The following is a 17,516-nucleotide window of genomic DNA, read 5'->3' as shown; positions in this document are numbered from 1 at the left end:
TCATCAAGAAAGAACCGACAAGTTTGTTACCATAGAGTTTCCATTAAGGAACTTCAACATGTTCTGGAGCATTTTCAATATCCATAGTAAATCATGCAAACATTTCCAGTTGTAATGTGAAGTTCTGCATTTAAAAAAATGGTTTTTGTTTTTGTTTTTGTTTTTTGTTTTGGTGCTTACCAAATGACTGAGTTTCATTTGTTCAGGTTCTCCATTTAGCACTTGATATCAGGGGTCCTTCAAGCAGGAAATTAAAAAAAAACTCCTCTGTTTTCATTTAAAATTTATCTGGATTTGCACAATACCATGATGATTCTCTTCTTTAAAGATTAGACTGTGCTCCAGAGAGTGTATTTACCGGAATGCCTCATTCTGCTCCTGGGCTCACAGATCTTATTCCCTACCCTCCCTTGCATTGGGTGTTGCCATGTGACTGCGTTCTAGCCAGCAGAATGCAGGCAGAAGGGCTATACCCCATAAGAGCCAACTGCATGATCATCCCTGCTCTCTATTCCTCAGCCGGCTTCTGGGTGTGAAGGATTTGGCTGAAGTCTGTGAGTTCCTAGGAGATGGTGGGTGGGCCAAAGAATGGAAGAAGCCTATGTCTTTGTATGGCTTCATAGACCAATCCCCCCCCATCCTCCCAGTGATGAACTTCATATGAGCGAGACAAGCATTTTTGTTAATCCACTGAAATCTGGGATTGTCCCTAACTAATGCAGCTTGATATGGCCAAATGTATGAGATGACAGATGACAATTTTAAAGCTGAAGCAGAGCAGGAGACCATCTGAATCAGGCATCTACTTGACATACAACCACCGTCTACCTACAGACCTTAAACAGGAAGGAAATGCACTCTGCTCCAGGACTTTGGAATCAATATCTTCTCTCCAGGCTATAATCTCAAAGCTTTAGGAAAATACATGAATGTCTCTATAAAATCAACTAATATCTTTATTTCACAGATAAGAAAAGTGAGTCTTGAGTTTAAATGATTTGCTCAAGATCAGGTCCCCCAACTCCTAGTCCACGTGATTCTTCTTCATAGTTTAATAAACACTGCTGTATTCTGAAAGCATCAAGATAATTACGGGGTCTAAAGTTCAAGGAATTAGTTTCTAACTTTAGGCAAGTAAATATCTGTGATAGATTAAAGATGTTCCCCAATTTTTAGCTACTCCTCCATTGAGAAATATAGACTAAAGCCCCTCTGCTTGAATCTGGGATGGCCTTTGTGACTTGCTTCCCCAAAAGAATGTAGCAGAAGGGACTTCTAAGATTAGGTCATAAAAATCATTGAAGCTTCTACTAGAATCTCTTGGAACACTCTCTCTGGGATCCCTGAGTCTCTATTTAAGCCAGCTGGAAAGGTCATGTGTAAGTTCTCCTGTCAACTGTCCCACCCAAGCCTAGCTTTCCAGCCATCCAGACAAGTTGGCCAGATATGTTAAGGACGTCATCTTGGACTCCATAGATCAGCATATCTGTCAGCTGAAAACCACAAATCAACTTTAGTTGATGTCACGTGAGCAGGAGTGCCTAGCTGAGCCCTGCTTAAATTCTTGACCCAGGAAATCATGATATATGATAAAAATGGTGGTAGATTTAAGGAGCTAAGTTTTGTGGTGGTTTGTTTCACAGCAATAGATAAATAGGATCCTGATCACTGAGATATTCTCTTTACTGTGTAGTATAGTGGTTTAAAGCATGGAATGGGGCCACTCTACCTTGGTTCACATCCTGGCTCCATTGTTTACTAATTCTGTGAGCTTGAACAAATTAGTTAACATCTGTGTGCCTCAGTTTTCTAACTTGTACAATTTGGAAAAAAACAGTGCCTACCTCATAGGGCTATTGTGGGGATTAAGTGAATTAACATTTCTTAGAATGTTGCCTTATGTACAGTAAATACTATGTAAAGGTTTGTTTTATTTCTCATTCATTATAGTTTCTCACCATAATACGCATTCCTTCCTCTGCTTGGCTCAGTATGCTGCAAATCAACTTGGTTAAGCTAGAACTACTTTTACCAGAATTCCCTTCCCTCTCTATAGGTTAGAGTTGGACAAAAAGGAAATTTGTGCAGGGTTTGGAAAGCAAACATGAAGCAGCAGCTATTTCTCTTTGAAGATAGCAGTGGTTAGATGCAGTGATAGACAAAGAGGTTGCAAGTGAGTTCTAAATTTTCCTCACTATCCAATATTAGCTTAAAATGAGGCAACAGTGTGATCTGATACCTCAAAAATCTTAGATAATCTTAGAACACATTATAGAAATATTGAACCTAGAATGACAGAGATAATAATTGTATACTATTTCCTGATGATCAGATCTCAGGTGGAACATTGCAGTATTCTGGCTACCTTTTCTGTTTTTTTTTTTTTTTTTTTTTTAAGACATACCCATTTTTAAATATTCAAGAAATATAGAGAAGTACAAAGAAAATAAAAAATATCAGCTTCCCTTTCAAATGAAAATAACCATTTTTAACTTTAGGTGAATATCAGTCCAAACAATAAATAACTAGAAAAACAAAGGTGAAAAAATGAAAGGATGAATTAATAGACAGAAAGGTATATGGAAGAAATTTTGCATACTTGAAGGACAAGGAGATTGGGCAGATAATTTGTGCTTCTATTTTCTTTCTCTCAGAACTTTGTAGACTTTGCTCTACTGACTTCTGTCACTGAATATTTTATTTTGCCCTACCAGTGACTTTATTTCTCTGTGGAGTAACTGAAGAACTTTGTCTTTAAAAAAAAAATTGAGGTAACACATATATTGGTATACATATAAAACAAAATTTGCTACTTTAATCATTTTAAATCTACAATTCAGTGGCATTAATTACTTATACAATATTGTGCTAGTACTGCCACCCTCTAAAACTTTTCATCACCCAAAAGAGAGTACTTTTCCCATTAAGCAATAATCCCCCACTTCCCCTGGTAACTTCTAATCTACTTTCTGTCTCTATGTATTTGCTTATTCTAGATGTTTTATATAAATGGGAAAAGTACAATATTTGTACTTTTGTGTCTTGCATAGTTCACTTGGTATAATGTCTTCAAGGTTCACCCATGTCGTAGCATGTATCAGGACTTCATTTCTTTTTATGGCTGAATTGTAGTCCATTATACGGATATATCACATTTTGTTCATTCATTCATCCATCAAAGAACACGGTTGTCTCCACCTTTTAGCTATTGTGAATAATACTGCTGTGAACACTGGTATACTAGTATCTACTTGAGTCCTTGCTTTCAATTCTTTGGGGTATATAACTAAAAACGGAATTGTTGGGCCATACGATAATTCTATTTTTAACTTTTTAAGGTACTGCCAAGTTGTTTTCCATAGCACCTGCACCATTTTACATTCCAGCAATGAAAGGGTTCCACTTTCTTCATATCTTCCCCAACACTTGTTATTTTCCATTTTTTAATAATAGCCATCCTAGTGAGTGTGAAACGGTATTAACATGGTTTTGATTTGTATTTCCCTAAATGCTAATGATGTTGAGCATCTTTTCATATACTCATTGCCATTTGTATATCTTTTTTGGAAAAATGTCTATTTAGGTCCTTTGCCTATTTTAAAAATTGGGTTGTTTGTCATTTTTGTTGTCAAATTGTAGTTCTTTACATATTCTGGATATTAAACCTTTATTATACATATTATTTCCCAATATTTTTTCTCATTCTGTCAGTTGCCTTTTCACTTTATTTGTAACATTTTTTCATGCAAAAAGTTTTTAATTTTGATGGAGTTCAATTTATCTATTTTTTCTTTTGTTGCTTATGCTTATGGTGTCATTTCTAATTATCCATTGCCTAATACAAGGAAGATTTCCCCCTATGTTTTCTTCTAAGGGTTTTATGGTTTTATCTCTTGTATTTAGAGCATTGATCCATTTTAAATTGATTTTTGTATATGATATGAGGTAGGAGTCCAGTTTTTTTGTTTGTATGTTTGTTTTGCAAGTGAATATCCAGTTTTTCCTGCAACATTTATTGAAGAGAATATTCTTTCCCCATTGATTAGACTAGGCACCCTTGTTGAAAATCAGTTGGCCATAAATGTGTGGGTTTATTTCTAAATTCTCAATTCTATTCCTGTGGTCTATATGCCTATCCTTATGCTGGCTTTGTAGTAAGTTTTGAAATCAGGAAGGATGAGCCATCTAACTTTGTTCTTTACCAAGAGGATTTTGGCTATTTGAGATCCCTTGCCATTGCATATGAATTCAATGATTGGTATTTCTGTTACTGCAAGAAAGGCTACTGGAACTTTGATTGGGACTGCTTTGAACTTGTAAATCATTTTGGGTAGTATTGACATCCTAACAGTATGAAGTTTTCTATTTCATGAATATAGGGCATCTTTCCATTTGTTTAGTCTTAAATTTTTTTCATCAATGTTTTATTTTCAGTGTACAAGTCTTTTATAGCCTTGGATAAATTTATTCCTAGATATTTTATTCTTCTATGTGTTAATATGTAAATGGATTCATTTTCTTGATTTCCTTTTCAGATTGCTCATTGCTGGTGTATAGAAACTCTTTATATTTGAAGTTCAATAATCTGTGTGATATGTTTATATAGATAATTCTACATCCATTTTTCTGGGGTTACGGTGTGACTATTTAATCTATATATTTATGTCTTTTTTACATTTCAGAGAAATTATTCTTCAGGTCTCTAAATATCCTTATGTTGGTTTACTATCACCCATCATGTCTATTATGTTTTAACTAATTGTTTTAACTCCTTTTTCATCTTCTGCATTTAGTGGGATTATCTCAAGTCTTTCCTCTATCTCATTAATAGATTTCCAGCCATACAAATTCTGTTCCTTGCTGATTCTAAGTTATTGATTAGTTCTGAAATGATGTTGTGTTATTGTTCAATTGGTTTCTTTAGATATTATTTCATTATTATTATTATTTATTTATTGCCACTATTTTCAGCTTATTAATGTTTAATGTGGGTATTTTATCCAGATATTCTGAATGCTTTTTGTAAAGTAGGTGAATTCTCTTTGGCAACTGTTAACACTTTATCGAAGAGTAGTTTGTCTTCTACTTGATGGGTAACTACATTTTGTCCCCATTTATGAAGTTTGAAGTATGTTTGAGTGGGGGTGCCAAAGCAGCCTTCTTCATAGGACTTGAACTCTGAGTTCTTGCTTAATATTTTGTCAGTGTCCCACTCCACTCTTCATAGGGTCTACATTATCTATTTCAATTGTGTTCCATTTTCAAGAGGCAATGCTTTCAGGTTTTAGATTGTTCCCTATTTTGGAATTGACTCTAGACAATGGCAAATCCTAACAATATTTTCTCCTTCTGCTGAGCTTCTGAGATCTTGTGGTAAATCCTGTTTGCTTCACTCTCAAGACTTTTTCTCTGCTTTTTCCCTGCTGCTTACTCCCTCATAGTATGTCTCTCTGCATTGACAGTATTAGTGAGAATTCTTGGGATTTTGTCAATTCACCTTTTCCCTTATTAAAAATTCTTGAGAGAAAGGACAGAGTTAGAAGCCATATATAATTGCCTTATAATTTAAGACCTTTTCTTTGGTTTTAACAGATTTGTCATTTTTGATTGTTGTTTGTTTAGTTTGCTTTGGGGGACAAGAGATTTTGTAATCCAGTTTTGCTTTACTAACTTTAAAAAGACTTTTGACAACACATTTTGAAATAATATCATCAACCAGTAGCTGATTAAGGAGAAAAGGATGGCAATGACAAGCAATTCAAAACTTGACAGTTAAGAAACATTTAAAAAATTTAAAAAGGGAACCAACGATCAATGGTTACAGAAGACATGGAGATACAATCAGCAATTATGAAAGGCTTTCTTTTAAAGGAAAGAATCATTTTAGTCTGCATGATCCCAGAGAGAGGAGAAATATCAGTGGGCTGAAATCACAGGGGAACAGATTTCAGATTGATACGGGGGAGAAACATTCAGAAGTAAGAGCCTGCCTACCTTTGGCCTTTGCACTTGCTTTCCCCCTTTTCGAAACTTCCTTTTCCTCTAATGCCCTGCCGTGGAAAGCGCTGCACCATCCTCACCTCCTCCATGGGACTTTCCAGATTTCTGTATTGTTATTTTGCTCTTTCCCACACCTGTTCTCCCTCTGTATTGCTGTATCATTAAAGTGCACATAAAAGCAAGTGTAGTTTTGAACCCATTTTTTTTTTATTTTTAGTTCTTATCAAATATATTTGATACATCTTAGTACCTAATCCAAGGTTTTGAAGAAAGAGTAGATATTCAGCAATTTTGACTGAAGTGCAGAATGTATTAAAAAAATACTTTTACTCTTTACAAATCATTTAGTTTGTCCTACCACAGTTGTCCTATAAATGGTTTAAAATAAAAATTGAGTTTACTGATACCTTACTACGTATCTCAAAAATGTTTAATTGAAAAATTTACACCATCATTTTCTCATGTATCTAAAAATTTATTCTTTAGAAATGTCACAAGATAATTACATATGTAACAATCACCCAATCTGTTGGGAATAATCGTCCAATTTTTATAAAAGTAAAGCTTTATAGCATAGAATCTATATTGAATGCAAGTAAGTATTTGGCATTATTGCAGCCCTTAGATTTTGGTGTTACTAATCAATTGTGAATCTCGTCTTCTCTAAACTTAGGGGATTTTAACAGTCAATATAAGAACAAATGTTAAAAATAAACCATTTGGATACATTTCTTTTCTATTACCAACCTTTGAATTTAATGGTCTTTCATTATTTAAATAAATAACTGTGCCAAAAACATTGTCTGAACACATTTAACTGAGTTATTAAGTTTTGAGTGGGCAGTATTTAAGAATTTATACTTGTTAAATCTTTTAATGTTACTTACATGTTTTTAAAACAATGCACTTAATCATGATTTCATTTCCTAATTGTATGCCATTTAGATACTTCTGGTATAATGCCTTTATAATGGATTATCACACTCTTGCTTTTGCCACTGAAAGTGTCGAATATATATTTTAATTATTCAATTTGCACATTTTCTTATTTGTTTTATTAATCACTATTGTTTTTCTTAATCAGTAATATTATTCACTGGCTTCCTCATTGGAACCCTCCTTTTATGCTTCTTTATCAGTCTCCCATGTTTTTGGCTTAGTCACTCCTTAGCTTCAAGCTTGGATCCAATTTTTTTCAAAGGCCACTGGATATTATCTGTGGAAATCTCATTCCCGTTTACTTCTTTTACTCCACACCCTTCTCATTCTCCTCGCTTCCCCTCCCCCTTCCTTTCCTCCTCTTCTTTATCCTCTTCTTTTTCTCTGTCTCTTCTTCATCCTTATTCATTCTTTTGCAGTGGAGAGGAAGCGCAAAATGTAACTAATATCCCAAATATTCTGCCTTGTTTCTGTGAAAATTTTCCATCCTATTTTTAAAAATCTTTGCATTTTCAAATTTAGCCTCCAAGTTTTCATATCTATCCCTCAACCCCTCTAATTTCCCTCCACTTCATTTCTTCCTCATCTTTTCTATCTCTTCCTTCAGTTCCTCTTCTTCTTTCCCTAAAAGCAAGAGATATGCAAAGTATAGGGAAAAATGAAAGAATTGTTTTTAAATAGGGTGAAAAACATTTCACAGAAACAAGGCAGAACACGTCAGACAGCAGTTTAAGTCTTTTTATTTTCTTCAGTGACTTTTTAAAAGAATCATCTCATTTATAAATTGTCATTGTTCATAGCTTTATAAGACAGAATTTAATATTTTCTTTTTTATGTGACTAGACATCTAATGATTGCTTTTTCTCTCTGAATAGTAAGTTGAAAATGTTTTTCTTAATATAAGGCAGTATTTCTCTAAGTTTTTCTGTGGTTGAGAGCTAGTACGTCCAGTTTAAATCAGTTGAGTTTCTCTTTTCTTTTCCTTTTCTTTGTTTTTTTTTTTTAACCTTAGATGATTTTACTCTGTTGCAGAAGAGAGTTTCCTGGTTCCACAGCACAAAGGAAGTGGGTGTTATTTTCAGGGAGAGGCGCGACAACTTCCAGTGTTTAACACCTCAAGACATTATACTGTGTATAAATACAAGCTGTGTCTGATGTAAATGCAAGAATCTTTTCATGTTATTGGAGTTGCTTATCCAAACAATTGGCTGTAATATATATTTCACATGAGAGTAAATATTTCAGTATTGGGCCCTGACCTTAGTTTATAATCATTTTCTCTCTCCCAACCCACCCCTCCCTAAACAGGTAGTGAAAGAGGACTAGGGAGTCTTTCAGTCACTAAGATAAAAGCACTGAAAATAAATCATAAATTATATTTCCAAAGTATTAATAATTGCCTAAAATGTGCATTCTTAAGCAAAATTAAAAAAGATGAACCACAACAGTTGTGTTAGGTATGCAAGCAATGTTCAGAAACACTTGAATTATAATATTACTGCTACAATTTGAAAAAGTAAATTCTAGCTGGTGAATGAAATCCAAACACTGGAGCAGAAACTAATCTCAGCTTTCACATATAAAGTGTCTGTTTTAATGAAAAGCAAATCCTTATCTGCCCCTTCTTCCTTTTTTTCCATAATGTTTTATTTCTGAAATTAGCCTTCTTTTTCTAAGGGTGAAAGAACCAACACTACAAAAGTCTTTCTTTCTCTGTAGGGTTTGTCTCCTTAATTGACTGACTCTGTAGGACCTTTAGGTTATGGAGATTATATGTGATTCTGCCTAACCTGTAGCCTGGGCACTGGTGTAGAAGTCATGGACTGTGCAATTATAGGGTGAACAGTGACATTCACTGTCACAGCTCCCCTAACCAGAGCTCTTTGACACCATCCTTACCAGGAGTGGAACCAGACACAAACGAAATTCCTGTCACTCCTCTGGCAGGCAATAGACCAAACTGTGAGGAAAACATCCTGGGAAATTGGCTTGTATTCAACACAGCTATGTGGAACCACCACTTAATCTTCTAGTGTAATCGTGCACCTTGTGGATCTGAGTTTTGTATCTCCAAGTGGAGCGGGTGGAGGATAGAGTACATAGGCAGAGCCAGGTATCACTGGGGTTTAGGACAGGGTAAGGACAGAGAGTTATGGAGAAACACAAAGAATTTTTAGATATCAGAGGGATTTGAAATATGCAGGTTAGTTTATTTCTCACAGAAGTCTTGTGTTCAGAAAGAACCAAAAACCTAGAATATATTAAACTGTTGTAGAGTTGCTGATTGTTGTTGTCTCAGGAGAGAGAAGCCCTCAGGGAACTGAAAGAGAATGGGAGGGGATACAGGGCATAGGAGAGCCTGAGAAATAAACCTGGCCAAACCTTTCTTTCTTCTTTTTTTCCTTTTCTTTTCCTCTGTTTTTCCAAGTTACTTTTTCCCCCCTTCTGATTATAAAAGCAATATATACTCATTGTTGAAAATTTGGGAAATGGAGAAATGTCTAACAAGAAATATAAATATCACTTGCAATCTACTATTCAGACAATCAAGAACCAGCATAAACACTGGTGCATTTTCTTCTTAATCTTTTTTTTTCCTTTGGTTTTTCCATTTTGAAATGTACTTTAGCTTTTATCCAAGTTTTACACGAACAAGTCTTTAAGAGACCAAGAGATCTGCAACGCTTGTTAGGAAAAACATCACCTTCAAGTTTCAATGGAAATACTTTTTTAAATAGAACCCTCACTGCTCTAAGTAACATGCTTATTCTGCCTTTAAAATTTTTCCAATTTTAGGCATTCTGTCTTAACTTGAGAAAGATAACCTGGCTATTGCTAAAGGCTAATTTTTAAAAAAGAAGTACGAGCATGACTTATGCAACAGTAAAAAGAACATATGTCAAATTTAGTGATTTACAACAACGATTTACTATTGCTCATGATTCTATGTGCTGGCTGGTCAGTTGCTGGGTACTAAAAGGGCAAGAACAGCAGCTACAATGTTTCCTAAAGCCTAGACACGTTGTCTTTTCCACCATTGGCCTGTGGTCAAAGCGCATCACAAAGTGGGTGGAGAAATTGACTCTAACTCCAGATAGGAAGAGCCGGAAGGACACGTGGCCAAGAGTGTGGGCACAAGGAAGTGATTCATCAAGGACCTGTCTACCACAGTGTTCTTTTTTGTTTCGTTTCCACTGAGTTCCTTTTTATCTGTGTTCTAGTTTCTATGTGTTTTCCATTAGAAACTTTCTTCAAAATCTGGAGATCCTTTTGTGATCATTCATATTTAAAAATGTGGCACTAAAAAGCTGATTGGAAGCTCTGTGCATGTGGGTGGGGCTTGTCTAAGGCGGGATTCACTTAGAGGGATAGGACGCTGTCATTTGTTTCGCGAACCCCAGTGGCCAAATTCGCCAGGAAAGCTTTGCTAATCTCTTGTCGGAAGGTGTAAGTTTGGCTACTGGGTTCTCTATGCTGTTCTGGAAGAAGGCAATTTTCAGTATGATACCCTGTCTTAGCTATGCTTGGTGCCTCCCATATATATATATATATATATATATTTTATCTGCCTATTTTATCTTCTCTGGAGAATCGAGAGGCTCCTGCCAGGGCAGGCAGGGAACTGTGGATTCCACTGCACTCTTAAACAGACTTTAGCAAAAATTACTCTTACTCCATTTTCACTTCCATTTCCAGAATTGCCTGGTGCTTTTATTTCTTTCAGATTTACTAAATGCATAAGATTTGACAGATCTCAAACATTGGAGATATCAATTCAGGTTTAAATAAATATGAGCAAAATTGTCTCAATTTGATTATTATATTCTGAGCTGTCTTGTGTTTGTACTATTGACTAGTTGATGAGCTACAATTGATTCCTTTCCTTAATACTTGCAGTTCTTCAAATACTGTTACTACATATGCAGTTAATGGTGGGGAAATAAAAATAAGCTTTATACTATATACCTTTCAAAGGAAAAAAATGAGATTGTGTATTTGGCAACCAGAAGAGGTTCAAATAGAAAGACTGTTTTTACATTGGAAAAATACTTTCTTAGAGAGATTAATAAAAAGTTTAAATATTTTTGTCCCCATACTCTATCTTTAGATTGCATTTGATCTCACTGTTAGTTACACAAAGAAAAAAATCTTTTCCATACAAAAGGATATATCCCCTTCCTTAAATTCCTTATGACACAAGACATGTTTAAAATTAGGAATAAATGATCAGAAGTCAGTAAATAACTGTGCAATTTTTTAGGGAATAATATCTTTAATTACAATATAAATTAACTGGGAAGATATTTGCCACAGATATGATAGAAAAATGTTGGCACTTAACAATGGTAAAGGCATAAGGTAAAAAGACAGTAAGCTAAAAGAGATGGAGATTCTTAATATATAAAGAACTCTCAAAATCAATAATAAAAACATGAACAGCCAAATGGAAAAATGAACTAAAGTAATGAACAGGCAATTTTTAACTTATATAATTAGCAAGCAAACAATTTGAAAAAAAATTCATTACACATTAGTAAGCAAAGAAATGCTAATTACAATTTTGGTTAGATACCATGCTTCACCTGTAAAACTAGGGATTTTTTTTTAAATGATAATACTCAGTGGGGGAAGAATTAGTGAAAATGGCACTTTTGTATATTGCTTATGAGATTGAAAATTTTTACAATCTTTCTGGAAAGCAAATTAGCAGTAAATAAAAAGAATCTTATTAGAATTGCTGACCTTTGATGTTACACCTTTACTACTTGGAATTTAGTCTAAGGGACTACCAGAGATGTATACAAAGATTTATGCAATAAATTATTCATTTTAACATTATTAATAAAAATGAAAATATAAAAAAAATCACCCAAATCAGAGAAAATATTAAATAATCTTTGGTAGTTACATGTGATGAATTGTTATGCATTTGTGGTGCCATGGACAGGATTGCTGAATAAAATCCCGGGGAGTAGCTCTGGCTTGCCTCAGCAACTAACAGCTGATAACTGGGATTCCTCTTTTTCCAGAGAGGGCTGCAGTCAAACTCATCTTCCCATAGGATGGATGGTAGCTTCTTCCCCCGACAGCTGGAACTGCCATTTCCCATGGATCTCCAGGTCTCAAAGTGCTGGGCTGCTCTCTCTACCAGTTAATGCCTGCAGATGGCTGGTAAGCAGCTTGTTCATCTCACACTGACAAGACTGCTCTTTCATGCATGCCCTAGAAAAAGGGGTAACTGGGAGTAAGAGGGAGTTGGAGAGGCTCCACTGGAATACAGACCTACCCTGAGGTCTCAACAGCACACTGGCCCCAGCAGGTGTTTCTGAGGGGTGATGGGAATTTCCCATGCCATGTTTGTTCTCTCTGCTTGTTGGCTCATAACCTATGTAAATTTCCCTTCTTCGCAAAGCCTAATACTGCAACTATACCCTGCGACTTTGTGGAACTTGTTCTCAAACTTGGTTTATGTTCAAGGGTAGGGAGTAGAGAGGGGAACCAGAAGGATCCACTTTGTGAAACAATAGTATAAATAATCATTGTTTTGCATATTTTAATGTAGTTGGATAGTATTCACAATATTATGTGAAATAAAAATCATATAAGTGGTAGAACTTTGGTATTCAGTATGAAACAAATTTTGCAAAACATGCACATTCGCTCATCTCTCACTTAAAGGCATAAGGTAAAAAGACATTAAGCTAAAAGACTACTGGTGGAGATTTCAGTGGAGAATATTACCATTTATTCCCAGAACTCTAAAAGTCATAGTCATTTTTTTTTTACATAAACTGAAAATAAAAGAAGCACTTAATTATGACTAGAGTTTTAAAGTGAGTTTTCTTGTTAAAAATGCAATTAGAATTAATAAGTTTTTTTTTAAAGAGGTAGACAACACAAAAACCTTTTGGATGAAAGTGCAGTTTTGTTTATCCCTCTAATTAAATGCATTCTAAAACTACATTCTCTCTAGTTGTAAAGGGCAGCAAAAAGAGAATGTGCCAACTCTTCCTTTCTAGCTCTTTCTCATGCTCTCTTACATTCCAAAGTTTCCAAGAGCAAGAACAGTTATGTTTTGGCAGCTTGCACCTACTGTTCTTTGAGAGAGAATGTGTGGTGCATTGAGGTTGGATGGAATAGAAAGTAAGGTATCATTGCAAGGTGAGAGAGAAGACAAGGGAGAAGGAAGAGCAGAGGAGATAAATCTTTGACTCTCCCAAGTCACTGATTTTTGCACCGCACTCCGAATATCTGGAAAGCCCAGGTGGTCGAGGGGCCGACTGTGGTTTGCTGACTGGAGTAGGTGGAAAGCTTTTTGAATGGCACATTGCTAACATCTCCTAAAGAGAGACTCTCTTCCTGGGTACAAGCATAAACACCAATTGGATCTTACTGCAGGAGGTCTCACTGTGCTGAGTGTTAGCTCTATGTTTTCCTCTGAGAAAGGTTACTTGCCTGGTGAGCAAGACCCATTCAGTTAGGGTTTCATTTTTTTGTGATTTCATAAAATTATTTTTTTAATTATGGGAGTGATGAGGTCATAAATACTCCCAAGATCCTATTCCAAGAACAAAGAAATATAAACATTTATTAAGGAAGGGACTCCTGTGTGTAAACACACACACACACACACACACACACACACACACACACACACATTTATATGAGTAAGTGAATTGCAAGGCTCCATACGACTCAGTGTCTACAGGAAATCATCTCAAAAGAAACATGTGACTAGGCTCCCTAAATTATCAAAAAGTCAACACTAATCTATTCTTTTATTTTTTGAAGGACACATAATGGGTCTGACAGATGACCAACCACAATCCTTCTGACAACTTCCGTCATTTCTCCTCAATTCTCTCATACTCTGGAGCTACTCTGAAACCTCTCATAAACCAAACATTCAAATTTCCAAAGTCCCACGCAGAGCAGCTTTACTTCCTCTCTCTCGTTCTCCATCTTTCTTAGCTGTTTATGGTTTTAATACTCAATTTAATTTAATTAAATTTAATTCTCAATGCTTATCTACTCCTGTATGTTTGGTAAATGTTACTTCTATCATATAGACAAAAGAGTAAAGAGAAACAAATGAAAATATTTACAGTAGTGATCTCCTGGTGGAGGTACAAATAATTGGCTTAAATTTTTAACCTTTCCTGAATTTTCATTATTTTCTAAAATGAGCATGATAACTATAATTTTAATTTTTCTTTCACAATTTGTTTAAAATTTAAAAATAGTTAATATATGGCCATGATGCACTATTAAAAAGAAACAAAGATACACAGGGAAAAGTAGATCATAATGTCTCTAACCCAATGCCTTATTCCTTCAGTTTCCTCCCCAGCGGCAGCCTTTGCAATCTTCCAGAAGTAATTTCTTCATGATCAAAGACAGAATCAAATAGCCTTAATCTTTGAAATACATGGAACATATCCTACACGCTCATTCAACTTGATATTTTTTTCATTTAAAATATATCTTGGAGATCATTTCTTATCTTATATTCATGCATTTTTATTACTATAGCTTTATAGTAGTTTTTTTTCAAATATGGAGTGCTATCTCCTTTTATTACTCTTCCCACTTTCCACAGAAGTTTTCTAACTATTGTTGCATATCAACTTTCCCATAGGAATTTTAGAAAGTGTTTGCCTCAGTTTTTTTTCTTTTTTTCTTTTTTGACTTGAGAGCAATTTTAGGGGAAATCATTAAATTTATTGATTTTTAGGAGAACTGACAACTTTATGAGTTATTTTGTGAAAGATTTCAAAATGCCTTTGCCTTCTTTCAAGTCTTCTTTTGTATTCTTCAGTAGCCTATTAAAGGTTTCTTCATGTTTGCATTGCGCATTTCTCATCACATTTTATTCCTCAAAATTTTAAACTTTGTTGTCATTGTCTTAGGTGGATTATTTTCTTCCATTAAATTTTCTGTTGCTAATTTGCAGGAATGATATTTACTTCCTACAACTATATACTATATATTTTTTTCCCAGTCACCATACTGAATTCTCTTATTGCTGTAATAGTTTGTAGCTGACTTCCAGATATGCAATTCTATCATCTGCACAGAATGATAATTTTGGACTCATTCTTCCTAATTTTTACCTCTTATTTATATTCCTTAAGGGTTTTGGTAGAATTCACCTATAAAAATATCTAAGTATAGTGTTTGGAGGGCTAGCATTCTGAGTTTTTCTTTTTTTTTTCCTATTTCTTCTATGGAGAAAGATCCATGTGGATTTTCTTTCCTTTTTTCTTTTCTTGCATTTGTGTTAGTTGGCAAATTTTCACAGGAATCATTCTTTTCACTTAGGTTTTCAAAAGCATTTGTAAACAATTGAATAATTACTTGGTTGTATATGAAATATTTTCCCTGAATCTTTGGTTATTTTTCATTTTTATTAAAATTTTTGTATTTTGCTTTCTTCCTTTTCTGTTGATTAGGTTACCTGATGATGCTTGTAATTTATTTATATATTGTTGAAGTGAAGAGCTCTCAGATTTACTTTTATTGAATCTTTAAAATGTTCAGTTTTTAATTATTTGACCATTGCTTTTATTTTTAGTAATCCTTCCCTTCTGCTTTCCTTAGTAGTTTTTGTTTTCTGTTTAACTTCTTGAGTTGGATACTTAATTTATATACTGATTGTGGCAGCCCCTGGACTGAACAAAATAGGCCTGCAGACCTTGGCACACAGTAGTCTGGGTGACCCAGGCAGCTAATGTTTAACTTATCATCTTTATAAGCCAGTGAAGAGAAAAAGGGTAAATTGTAACTTTAAAGGGGAAGTCAGCAGGAGGTGAGAAACTCTTGGTCTCATGGAAGAGCAAGAATGTTAATCTAGTCTGCCTACTTCCTGGCCCCCAAGTGTTATCACTCTTGTGGTTATTTACAAAGCCCCTTCCTGTAATTCTTTCCTTCCTGCACCACCCCCATGTCACAGGATGCTCTCCCACCCTTAGGAATGTCTTTGTCTTAAACCCTTATAACTGGCTTGTGGTCCTCTTTCAATTGCATGGCCAACTTCCCTGTGAAAGCAGTACCCACCAGGCAAGGAAAAAGCCATTTGATTTCTGCTGATTTCTACCTCCCTGTGAGTAAGCCCCAAATAAAGTTCATGTTTCAGAAGATGCTCGGCATCTTCTTTGTTCCTTTGACTGGCAAGGCCCCCTCAGGCTGTGACTATTGGTGGGCCATCCAGGAGACCAAAGGGGCCCCCACTTCTGCAGGCATGAACCCGTGGAAGGGAGAGACCCTGGCGGGGATACCGGGGTGGCCTGGGACTTCAATGTGGGGAGGAGGAGCTACCCTCCTGAATGAATGGGGCCTGCCAAGGGAATATGGAGGTGTGTCTACCTCCCCAACAGGGACTAATAGATATTCTGCAGCAGGCCACAGGAGCTTTGGGAATTCAGGAAGAGAAAAGGGGCCACCAGATTGTGGCTGCTCGGGCTGGCCATTGTTAGAGGCTGTATGCACTGCTACTGAGGAAGCTTTAGCAGTAAAGGTGGCCGTATGCCACCTGGAGGAGAAACTAAAACTGAGGAAGGACATGAGGCTGGCATAAGCTGAGCTGAGGGATGCTTTTAATGAAAGATTGAAGCAAGTAGATGAAAATTTGGTCACACTTGCATGCTGTTATGCTAAAATGAAAGGGCACAAGCTGCATAAAATGCAACTCAGATGCATTCTAAGCTAGCCTGACTGGGATCCTAAGGTTTGGGACCCTGTAGAATTCTCTTCAGAGGAAGAGTCATAGTCGGAATGGGAGGTGGAAGAGAAGCATAAACTTGTCCATCCTCTGGTCCGATGCAAAATTAAATCAGAATGGCTGGTAGGCTCTATTGAAAGAGGGGAGGGTGAGGCAGAACAGGTGCCTGATGAGCCAAAGGTGCTTGTTGCATCATGGGAATTCTCCCCAGTGGAATTAAGGGATATTGGGAGTCAATATCGGCAAAAGCCTAGAGAGCCATTAGCAAACTCGTTGCTATGGCTATGGGATGATGGTGCAGACAGCACTCTGCTCGCTGGGTGGGAAAAGAGTAAGTTAGCCACCATTTCCATTCACCCCTCCCTATGCCAGTGATTGTACTAGCTTGGAACTACCATAGAGACTTATTCGCTTTTTCGGTGGCTAGTCAAACAATGTAAAATTGTGTGACCACAGGAAAGGGACTTTCTCCACACCGTGCTACAGTGGAATAGCATAGAGGAGCTTCAGGATGTACTTTGGGGATTAGGCATGAAACATTCAATTTATGCTAATGAAACTGTGGGACCAGATGACGTCGCTTTCACTGGAGGTTTGTGTGGAACGATTCTGCACATGGCCCCTAATCAATGGTATGGAGCTTTAGTGCTGCTCCTTAAGCCCCTAATAGGAAAGCCTGTCATGCAAGCTGCCCAAGAGATCATGGAGTTGGAAGAAGCACACTGCAGAAAACCAAGGCTGGGGTTAGAGCAATGGGGTGAGTCCCCAGGCCAAATAGGGTGTCACATAAGCAAATGTGGGCAGATCTCTTAGCAGCTGGAATAGAAATAGAGGAAATTGATGGACAATCAAATGC

This window comes from Choloepus didactylus, chromosome 5 (genome assembly GCF_015220235.1).
Source record: "Choloepus didactylus isolate mChoDid1 chromosome 5, mChoDid1.pri, whole genome shotgun sequence".
NCBI classification, from domain to species: Eukaryota; Metazoa; Chordata; class Mammalia; order Pilosa; family Megalonychidae; genus Choloepus; species Choloepus didactylus.
The sequence above is the reverse complement of the archived record's forward strand: the minus strand, read 5'-3'. Positions refer to the sequence as shown.